Source organism: Cebus imitator, unplaced genomic scaffold (genome assembly GCF_001604975.1).
Source record: "Cebus imitator isolate Cc_AM_T3 unplaced genomic scaffold, Cebus_imitator-1.0 Scaffold38, whole genome shotgun sequence".
In the NCBI taxonomy this organism is placed as follows: domain Eukaryota; kingdom Metazoa; phylum Chordata; class Mammalia; order Primates; family Cebidae; genus Cebus; species Cebus imitator.
The window spans coordinates 1785112-1795116 of NW_016107353.1; the positions used below are offsets into that span (position 1 = coordinate 1785112).

At 50.5% G+C, this 10005-nt stretch overlaps 1 protein-coding gene across 1 annotated transcript in view; it reads left to right on the plus strand.

The window, feature by feature from the left end:
- The first annotated feature begins 2580 nt into the window (after window positions 1-2580).
- SOX13 (SRY-box transcription factor 13) overlaps window positions 2581-10005 on the plus strand; it is a 24648-nt gene continuing 17223 nt past the window's right edge. Inside the window, 1 exon segment of the mRNA XM_037737332.1 lies at window positions 2581-2794. The gene's annotated coding sequence lies outside the window, so the exon portion shown is untranslated.

Genomic DNA, 10005 nt, shown 5'->3' on the forward strand with positions numbered 1-10005 from the left:
TTTCAAGACAGGGAAACTGAAACTTCCCCATGGCCACACATCCAGTGGTATATAATAGAGCCAGTCTTCAGACACAGGTCCATGAGACAAAGTCCTTTCTCCATTAACCACACCAGGATGCCTCCCGGGAATGCTGGGTCATCACACCCACCCACCTGCTTCCAGAAGAGCTGGGCTGCCTGGGGAGGAGAATAGGGTGTGAGTCCTGCTTCCTGTTGCTATGGGGTTAGGGAGGAGAGGGACACCTTCCTGCTTTACTCTCTCTCTCTCTTTTTTTTTTTTTTTTTTGAGACAGAGTCTCACTCTGTCACCCAGGATTGGAGTGCAGTGGCATGATCTCAGCTAACTGCAACCTCTGCTTCCTGGGTTCAAGCGATTCTCCTGCCTCAGCCTCCTGAGTAGCTGGGATTACAGGCGCACACCACCATGCCTGGCTAATTTTTGTATTATTAGTAGAGACACGGTTTCACCATATTGGCCAGGCTGGTGTCGAACTCCTGACCTTGTGATCTGCCTACCTCGGCTTCCCAAAGTGCTGGGATTATAGGTGTGAGCCACCGCGCCTGGCCATGGGGCTTCTTCTCTTTACTCTCTTCCCTGAACATATATTCTGTACCAGATTCTATAATTATACCTTATCTTTTACTCACAAAATAGTTCTTGGAATCTCTATTTCACACATGAAGAAATTGAGGTTTTGAGAGGTTTAGTCTTTTCCCCAAGTTCCCAGAGCGTCCTGGGTTTCTTTTGACTAAGTTTTCCTTGGCCACGACTCAAGTCAAAAACAACTGGAATCCTATAAGAGGTGAAGACCGTGGCCATTCTGTCTTTGCTGGACCAGAGCCTGTTATTTCGGGCCGAGGAGAGTGGCCGGGACATCAGCTGATAAATGAAAGGATGTGGATTTGGACATTAGTGAGGACTGAGTTCAGATGCCACTTCTGCTGGGCCCTGGGTAGGACATTCCGGCCCCCTGAGCCTTAGTCTTTGTAGTGTTCTTGTGAGGATGAGCAGGGAAGTGAAGGCAGAGCCCTGTGCTTAGTGCTTGTAGCCAAGTAAGTGCCGTGCCATGCATGCTTGCTTTTTGCCTCTCGTTCTTTTGGTCAGTATTCAGGGCTGTCCCCCAAGAGACCTTTGACAGGGCCAGTCAGCCTCAACTGCACAGTTTCTGCATCTGCCTTCCCGAGGCTGGGCACTGTCCCTGCAGGAAGCCAGATGTGTTCACCTGTCCAGGACACAGGCTTAGCCTTGCCGTTGGGAGACAGGGTGAGGCCTGCCGCTGCCTTCTAGCACTGGTGGGGTGCAGGAGAACCTGAAGACAGGCTTGGGTCCTGGAGACACTGTTGACCTCTTCTCCACGTGGGGCCTTCTGGAGGCACACATCACACTGGGAGCCTCAACAGCTCTTTCAAGCGGTCCCGTCTGGGTTGGGAGAAGACTCAGGTGCCTCTGAGGCCCGAGGACCAGGTGGGAACATCACAGCTGCAGTCTCTCCCTGGCCACTGCTTTCCTTTGTGCCCATGGGCCAGGGTCAGGCTGAGTCCCAGCAGCCGCAGAACCTCAGGCTGGACTGGGATTCTGTGCCAGAGGTGCTTCGGGGAAGCCGCCTCTTCTCCCAGGCTCTGGAGCTTACCCAGCCTCTGTTTGATGCTGGCCACTCTACCAGGTGAATGCCACCACCTTGGCCAGCCTGGAAACAGCCAAAGGACTGGGAGTGTTGGCTGTGGCCCCCCTGAGCTGGGCTAGACCGGACCGGGCTGTGCCCTGGATTGGATACCCCCCAGGACCCACAGAGGCTGAAAAGGGAGAGAGGGACTCTCAGGAAAGCTTTGTCCTAAGCCTGCAGCCAGTCCAGCTCCCAGCTCTGAGTAAACATTAGAGATAGGATCGGGTGTAGCCAGGAAGGGTGGCAGGGTGTGGTCTGTTAGAAGAATGGCAGGATGTGGCACCGGAGCACTGTTCTGGGCACCCACGCCTTGGGCTATTGTTTAGGGCAGCCTGAGGTTCTCAGCTCTCTGGGGCTTTCAGAGGAAGTGGCATTCCCATGGGACTCAAGGCCTGCCCCACCCCTGCTGCATGGATCTCTTTCCCTGGCGATGCCCCTTGGCACCACCCTCTCAGGGCAAGCTTGGGAGTGGGAGCCAGCAGTGGAGGGGGCTTAGGGTGTGCCCAGCAGGGAAGTGTGGCCATTGGCCCTCTTGGAGGGTCTGCTTGTCTGTTCAGGCTTCCTGTACCCCAGGGTCTGAGTCACCCGTCATGCTACGATGACTGGAATTTATCTCTATCTTTATCTTCATCTAGATATTTTTTTGCGGGGTGGGAAGGCTGTCGTTGTGGAGGGAGGAAGGGCTGACAGTAAAAACTCCTTTGATTCCAATCCAACAGGGTCGGTCGTTGACTGGTTAGAAGAGGAAGTGGCTGGTGATTTGTTTTGTGCAGAAAGGGGCTAGGTGTGTGTGCGCCTGTGGGTGGGTGGGGGTCAGAGGGGCCGGGACAGGGCTGGTTGTGGGGAGGAGAAGGAAGAGGATCGGCACCTGCAGCAGGCTTTGTTATATAAGGGCCATGCTTTGAACCACTCTCCCTCCGTGGAGGTGGGTGCCTCTCTACACCTTGTCCCAAGTGCTGGATTTGGGGGCCCTCGGGCCTGGCAGGCACCAGCTCAGAGACTCAAGGCTCTGCGTGTCAAGGGTGAAGATGGCTGGAGCTCTCTCCTCTTAGAGGCCTTCACTTCTTAAGGATGCTCACTGGGTGAGATAAGACCAAGGTGGAAGAAGGACGGAAGAGGGATTGTGAGGTAGGTTCCTGAGAAGGAAGGGAGGCAGAGCAGAGATGCTGCCCAGTGTCCCAGCCGGCTGAAGCCTTCTGACGTTATATAGTTTTTTGTTTTGTTTTGTTTTGTGCACCCGGGCTGCAGTGCAGTGGTGAAATCTCAGCTCACTGCGACCTCCGCCTCCTGGTTTGAGCAATTCTCCTGCCTCAGCTTCCCAAGTAGCTGGGATTACAGGTGTGCACCACCACGCTCAGCTAATTTTGTATTTTTAGTAGAGATGGGGTTTCTCCATGTTGGTCATGCTGATCTTGAACTCCCGACCTCAGGTGATCCACCCGCCTCGGCCTCCCAAAGTGCTGGATCAGGCATGAGCCACCATGCCCGGCCATTCTATATAGTCTTGAAGCAATGCTGCCCAGCAAGCTGTGTGAACCCGATAGCCCCTGACCTTGGTTTCTCTGTTTATAAAATGTGTTAAGGTTGAGCAGGAGAAGAGACTGGGCACGCAGGAGCACTTCCACCCAAGCGAGAGGCTGACGGGCCACCCTGTGGACTTGTGGTCTCTGACCAGGACCAAGGCATCGGACTGGGGTGGAAACTGAGGGGGCCCAGTAACTCCCGTATCCTGTGGACCCAGGGTTCTTTGGCTTCTGGGCATTTTGGGAGAGTGGAGTTTGAGGTTACCTTCTGAGGAGCCACATGGAAAATCACTGAAGCAAGGAGCATGCTGTGTAATGAGGGAGTAAAGGAGCTGGAGGGACTGTTTTAGTCTCTGGAAAGTCTAAAGGGAACTTAAGGGAGGACTCCAGCGGGGTCTTTACATCTAAAAAGTATGGAAAATGTTTCTTATCTGACTCAAGGTAAAAAGAAAAGGAAATGGACTCGCTTTGCTGCTGGGGGTATTTAGGTAACTCATAGAAAGAATTTAGACTTAAGGAAGAGGCAGAAGAGGATAATTGGGTTTGGGAGAAAAACCCGAGAGGGCAGGAGCTAATAGTCCTGACAGTACCCGTCATCTGTTAAGGATCCGGGCCTGCTTTGTGCTGTGCTGGTGAACTTTCTGTCACTCTCTCATCAGCCTAAGAATATTTACTGAGCTGGGTGTGGTGGCTCATGCCTATAATCCCAGCACTTTAGGAGGCTGAGGTGGGCAGATCACCTGAGGTGGGGAGTTCGAGACCAGCCTGACCAGCATAGAGAAAGCCCGTCTGTACTAAAAATACAAAATTAGCTGGGCATGGTGGCACATGCCTGTGATCCCAGCTATTTGGGAGGCTGAGGCAGGAGAATTGCCAGAACCCGGGAGGCAGAGGTTGCAGTGAGCCAAAATCGTGCCATTGCCCTCCAGCCTGGACAACAAGAGCAAAACTTCGTCTCAAAAAAAAAAAAAAATTTATTGAGCGCCTACTATGTTTCAGGCACTGTGTTAGGCACTGGAGCTACAGTGATGATCAGAAACAGGTATATTTTTGGCTACCGGGTGACTCCAAAACAATTTTTTTTTTTTTTTTTTTGAGCCTCCTGGGTTCAAGTGATTCTCCTGCCTCGGCCTCCCAAGTAGCTGGAATTATAGCGCACCACCACGCCCGGCTAATTTTGTATTTTTACTAGAGTCAGGGTTTCACCATGTTAGTCAGGCTAGTCTCAAGCTCTTGACCTCAGGAAAGTGCTGGGATTATAGCGGTGAGCCGCCGTGCACGGCAACTCCAAAATAAATGAAGCACGTAAAGGTATCATTACCAAACGTGATAAGTACTTTGAAGGTTGAGCTCAAAGTGCCATGAGAATGTAAAATAGGGACTCTGATAGGGTTTGGGTTGTTAACGGGAGATTCATCTCTTCATGTTGAGGTTCTTTTTTTTTCGAGATGGAGGAATCTCGCTCTGCCGCCCAGGCTGGAGTGCAGTGGCGCGATCTCGGCTCACTGTAACCTCCGCCTTCCGGGTTGAAGAGATTCTCCTGCCCCAGCCTCCCAAGTAGCTGAGACTACAGGCGTCTACCACCATGCCCAGCTAATTTTTTATATTTTTAGCAGAGATGGGTTTTCACCATATTGATCAGGCTGGTCTCGAACTACTGACCTTGTGATCCACCTGCCTCCGCCTCCCAAAGTGCTGGGATTATAGACGTGAGCTTCTGCGCCCGGCCCACGTTGAGGTTCTTACACCCATTTTACTGAAGAGGAAATGGGCTCAGAGAGGTTAAGTTACTTGCCCAAGGTTGAACTGCAATGAATGGTGAGAGTTGGGATTCAAATATACCCAAATCTGTCTGACCATAGAAGCTCTTCTCTCAATCACTTGACTCGCAGTGCATCCTGGACTGCACACAACTTATAGAATAGATATTCACCCTGTATTATTTAATTTTTATGGACACCACTGGGATATGGGTTATTGTGCCCATTGTATGGCTAAGGAGACAGGCTAAGAGCGGTTAATTAACTTGCCTAGGTTCACACAAGTCAGCCTGTCGCAGGGCAGGAATTTAAACCCAGATTGTTGAACTCAAACCCTGTGGGTCTTCCAGGCTGTCCCGACTCCCTCCAGGACCCTCATTTTACAGACACAGCTTGCAGGGATGAAGCAAACTGTGCAGAGACCCTCAGCTGCAGAGGGGCAGAGCAGTGAGCCCATAAGGACCGCTCTCCATCCAGCTCGCTCCCCCTCCAGCCTTATCTAGTTGATTATGGGACTGCCGCTGTCCTCTCTGGGATGGTTAGGGTCCGGAGCCTCACACTGATGAACGTCACAGAGACACCTGTGTCTCTCTGGGCCACGGCAGGCTGAGGTTCGGTTTCCTCAAGACCAGACAGGGCAGGGAAAGCAGCTGCTCTTCTCAAGCAGGCCTGTGCTTGGGGAGGCGGAGAGGGAGGTGAAAGAGGTACCCAAGGACCCTCTCCCCAAAGGTGAGACTCAGCAGGTGCTCTCCAGTGGGGGTGGGGTGGCATTACGCCTGGGCTGTTGCCTTTTCACAGACAAGTGGGCCCAGAGGATACCAACTGAGGGCCAGTGCCCAGCACCTGCAGTTAAGCCAGACACCTGTGCAGATGAAAGGGCCCGTCTGGGCAGGGTGATCTGGTGGGCATCCAGCCCTAGTGAACAGACTGATACCTCTAAGCCAGCTTGGCTGGTCACCAGGAGCCACTGTCTTTGTGCTGGAGGCCAGGGTAGGCCGCTGAGAGGTCCAGGAGACAGGTTCCTTAATACAAGGGTGATCCCCGGTACCTGGCTGGAGGGACTGTGGGGGCTACGTGTGTAGAAGCTCAGAGGGAGGAGGGTCTTAGTGCACTGCTGTCCAACAGAAATATAATGGCAACTACATGTGTCATATTTGCTAGTAGCTATATTAGAAAGTACAAAAAGAAGTATGTGAAATGAAATTTTTTTTTTTTTGAGACAGAGTCTAGCTGTGTCGCCCAGGCTGGAGTGCAGTGGCGCAATCTTGGCTCACCGCAACCTCTGCCTCCTGGGCTCAAGTGATTCTCCTGCTTCAGCCTCCTGAGTAGTTGGGATTACCGGGGCTCGCCGCCATGCCTGGCTAATTTTCTGTATTTTTAGTGGAGACGGGGTTTCACTGTGTTGGCCAGGCTGATCGAGAACTCCTGACCTTGTGATCCGTCCGTCTCGGCCTCCCAAGGTGCTGGGATTACAAGCATGAGCCACCACACCTGGCCCGAAATTAATTTTAATAATGTATTTTTATCTAACCCAACTTATCCAAAAAGAATTTCAACTTGTAATCAGTAACCATTATTAATGAGATATTTTACATTCTATTCTGTGTACCAAGCTTTCGAAACCTGGGGTGTGTTTTCTGCCCACGCACATTTCTGTTGGGACTGGCTGCATTATAAGTGCTTAGGAGCCACATGTGGCAAGTGGCTGCAATCTTGGGCCGTGCACTCGTAGGGTTAATTAGGACAGATGATGACCTCCTCTGCCTCCACCATCAGCTCCGGGGATGGGTGGTCATTCACCATCCCCTACTGGGGAGATCTTGGTTGGGCCTTTGTGTCCTGTTCATCTGACCATGCTCCCGGAGGCCGTGGCTGCTGCTGGGATATCTGGGCTGCAGTGGCAAGGCTTTGAGGTAGGAGCTGGAAGCCGCTGAAGTTGGGACAGAATGAAGGAGAGACCCTGAGGACCCAAGTCCGGACCGGTGGCCGGCCTGCGCCCGCGGTGGGTGTGAGTGAGGTGGCACGGAGCCCACGGATCAGAGGCCCACAGGCCCGCATTGTGCGCCTGTCACACTTCCTTTGGCTTTATTGCTTTTGTCCAACACCCTATTGTCTGGCTTCCTTTTGTCCCCCATTCAGTGCTGCTGCCTTTTATTTTCCAGCCAGCCTGGTTGTTTTCATTTCTTTTGTCTGAAGTTCCTGAGAGGAAGGTTTTATTTTCAGCGGTTTGATTAATTCACAGCTTGAGCCCAGGGTTTGTTTGTTATGTAATTGCTGCCTTCGGCTTTAGGATAAAACCCCTTCCCCGACTGACTGCGCCCACTCCCACTTCTCTCCCCCCTTGCTCTCGGCCTGGCTCTGAGCCCCTCCCAGTGCCCGGATGGGCTGAGCCGCCTGCTTCCTGGACGTTCTCCAGGCCCCCGGGCTGTAGGAGGGGACCCCAGGGTGAGCTGGGCTGGGGTCTCTTCTCTGCATCTAGGTGGGATGGGGCTGTCGTTCTTATAGTCAGGGAGGCCCCTCTCTGCAGTGCCCTGTCCTGGGAGCCAGCCCCTGGGAAATCCTACACTTTGAAAGTGGGTGAGTAGGAGGGTCTGGTCCGATCAGCAGGGTGGCATCAAATCAAATACACATGCATTGATGCGCTGCCTGCCAAGTGACGTCGCGGTCAGCGACCGACCACATGTAGGATGGTGGTCCCGCAAGGTTCTACCACTGTATTTTTGCTGTAGCTTTCCTATCTTTGGACGTTTGGATACACAAATGCCATTCCATTGCAATTGCGTACAGTACTCAGTACAATAACACACTGGACAGGTTTGTGCCCAGGAGCAATAGGCTGTACCATACAGCCTAGGCGTGTAGCAGGCTGTACCAGCTAGGTTTGTGTAAATATACTCTGCGAGGTTTGAATAACAAAGAAGTTGCCTGGTGATGCATTTCTCAGAACACGCCATGCTATTAAGTGATGTAGGACTGTACACAGTTACAGTCAGCCCGCTGTATCTGAGACGGTTGATTCCAGGACCCCCGAAGGCACCAAAACGTGCAGATGTTCAAGTCCCTGATAGAGAATGGCACAGTATTTGCATATAACCTGTGCACATCCTCCCGTATACCTTGGTTTTTAATTATTGTTGTTATTATTTTTGAGATAGGGTCTCACTCTGTCACCCAGGCTGAAGTACGGTGACTTAATCTTGGCAGCTTCAAACTCCTGGCTCCAAGCGAATCCTCCAACCGCAGCCTCCCCAGTAGCTAGGACTACAGGTGCATGCCATCACGCCTAGCTAATTTTAATATTCTTTTGTAGAGACAGGGTCTTGCTATGTTGCCCCGGCTAGTGGGCATCTACAGGAAAAAAAAAAAAAAATAAAAAAGCAATACTCCTGGCTTCAAGCAATCAAGCAATCCTCCCGCATCAGCCTCCCAAAGTGTTGAGATTACAGGCATGAACCACTGCGTCTCTAGATTTATAATACCTAATATAATGTACATCTTATGTAAATAGTTGTTGCACTATATTGTCTAGTGAATAATAACAAGCCTACGTGTTCAGTACAGATGAAATTGATTTTTTAAATATTTTTGATCTGAGGTTGGTTGAATCCATGGATGTGGCACCTATGAATACAGAGGGCTGACGGAATATATTTTATTCTATTATAACGCTTGCTTATTTAAAATACTGTACATGTACTCTATTATATACAATGCATGTTTCATTTTATGTAACAAACATTTTACAGAGTTGATGCAATCTATACCAATGCATCCATACAGAGTTGATGCAATATTTAAATACCATATTGCACCTGGGATGTTTAAGGGATTTTTTTACTGTACAGATATTTTTACTATATCTGATTTTAGCCTTACATACCTCCCCTAAACATTAATCCCCATGCAAAAAAATAAAAAATAAAAACAATTTATTTAATAGTGCTTTTCTAACTAGTGCATCTCAGACTCACCTGGAGAGCTGGTTAAACCCGATCCCTGGCCTAACTCGCAGAGATTCTGATTTGTGGGTAGGACCCAAGACTTTGCCTCTCAAACAAGCCCCCAAGGCCTGCTGAAGCTGTTGGTCCTCATACTGCATTCCAACTAGCAGTGGTTTAACAAACACCAGGTCATGTGATGGTATTTGGAAATGTAATAAACAACAAAACACCAGATCAGTGCTTACTGGTCCCACGAACTGTTCTAAGTACCATATAAATATCAACTCCTAGTCCTCACGGCCACCCTATAGAGTAGGGACTCTTATGCTCATTTTATAGGTGAAGAAATGTGAAGTGTAGCGCAGATAAGCAATTTGTCCTCGGTCTCTGGGCTGGCCAGTAGCTGAGGCAGGACCCATACGTAGCTGGAACTTGCTGTGTGTTCCCACTGGAATCCAGTCTCTGGATGTGTGCCCCAGTGACTTTGAAGGAGAGGCATCTGCTGCTCCTCCCAAGCCTGGCGTGACCCCTGGAAACCACTCTCTGAGATCCTGTGATTGCTTGGCTCCTCAGATGTCCCAGGCAGTGATGTGACACGAAAGGAACAGCAGGTGCAGAGTCTCAGGAGGGTCTGCAAGGAATACCAGCTACTTAAACGAGGAACTGCAAACTCAAATGCCTATGATGGCCAGACTCTAAATGAGAGATTCTAGCTAGATATTATAAAATATTTTTCGATTTTTTTTTTTTTTAGACATAGTCTTTCTGTGTCATCCAGGCTGGAGTGCAATGGCATGATCTCCGCTCACTGCAACCTCAGCCTCCCAGGTTCAAGCAATTCTCCTGCCTCAGCCTCCTGAATAGCTGAGATTACAGGTGCATGCCAGCATGCCCGGATAATTTTTGTATTTTTAGTAGAGGTGGAGTTTCACCATGTTGGCCCGGCTGGTCTCGAACTCTCGACCTCAGGTGATCCGCCCACCTCAGCCTCCCAAAGTGTTGGGATTACAGGCGAGAGCCTCTGCACCCAGCCAGAAAATATTTTTCTTAAAGCCACTCATCTCAGCCTGTTATTCTCACCCCCAACCCCCGCTTTTTTTTTTTTTTTTTTTTTT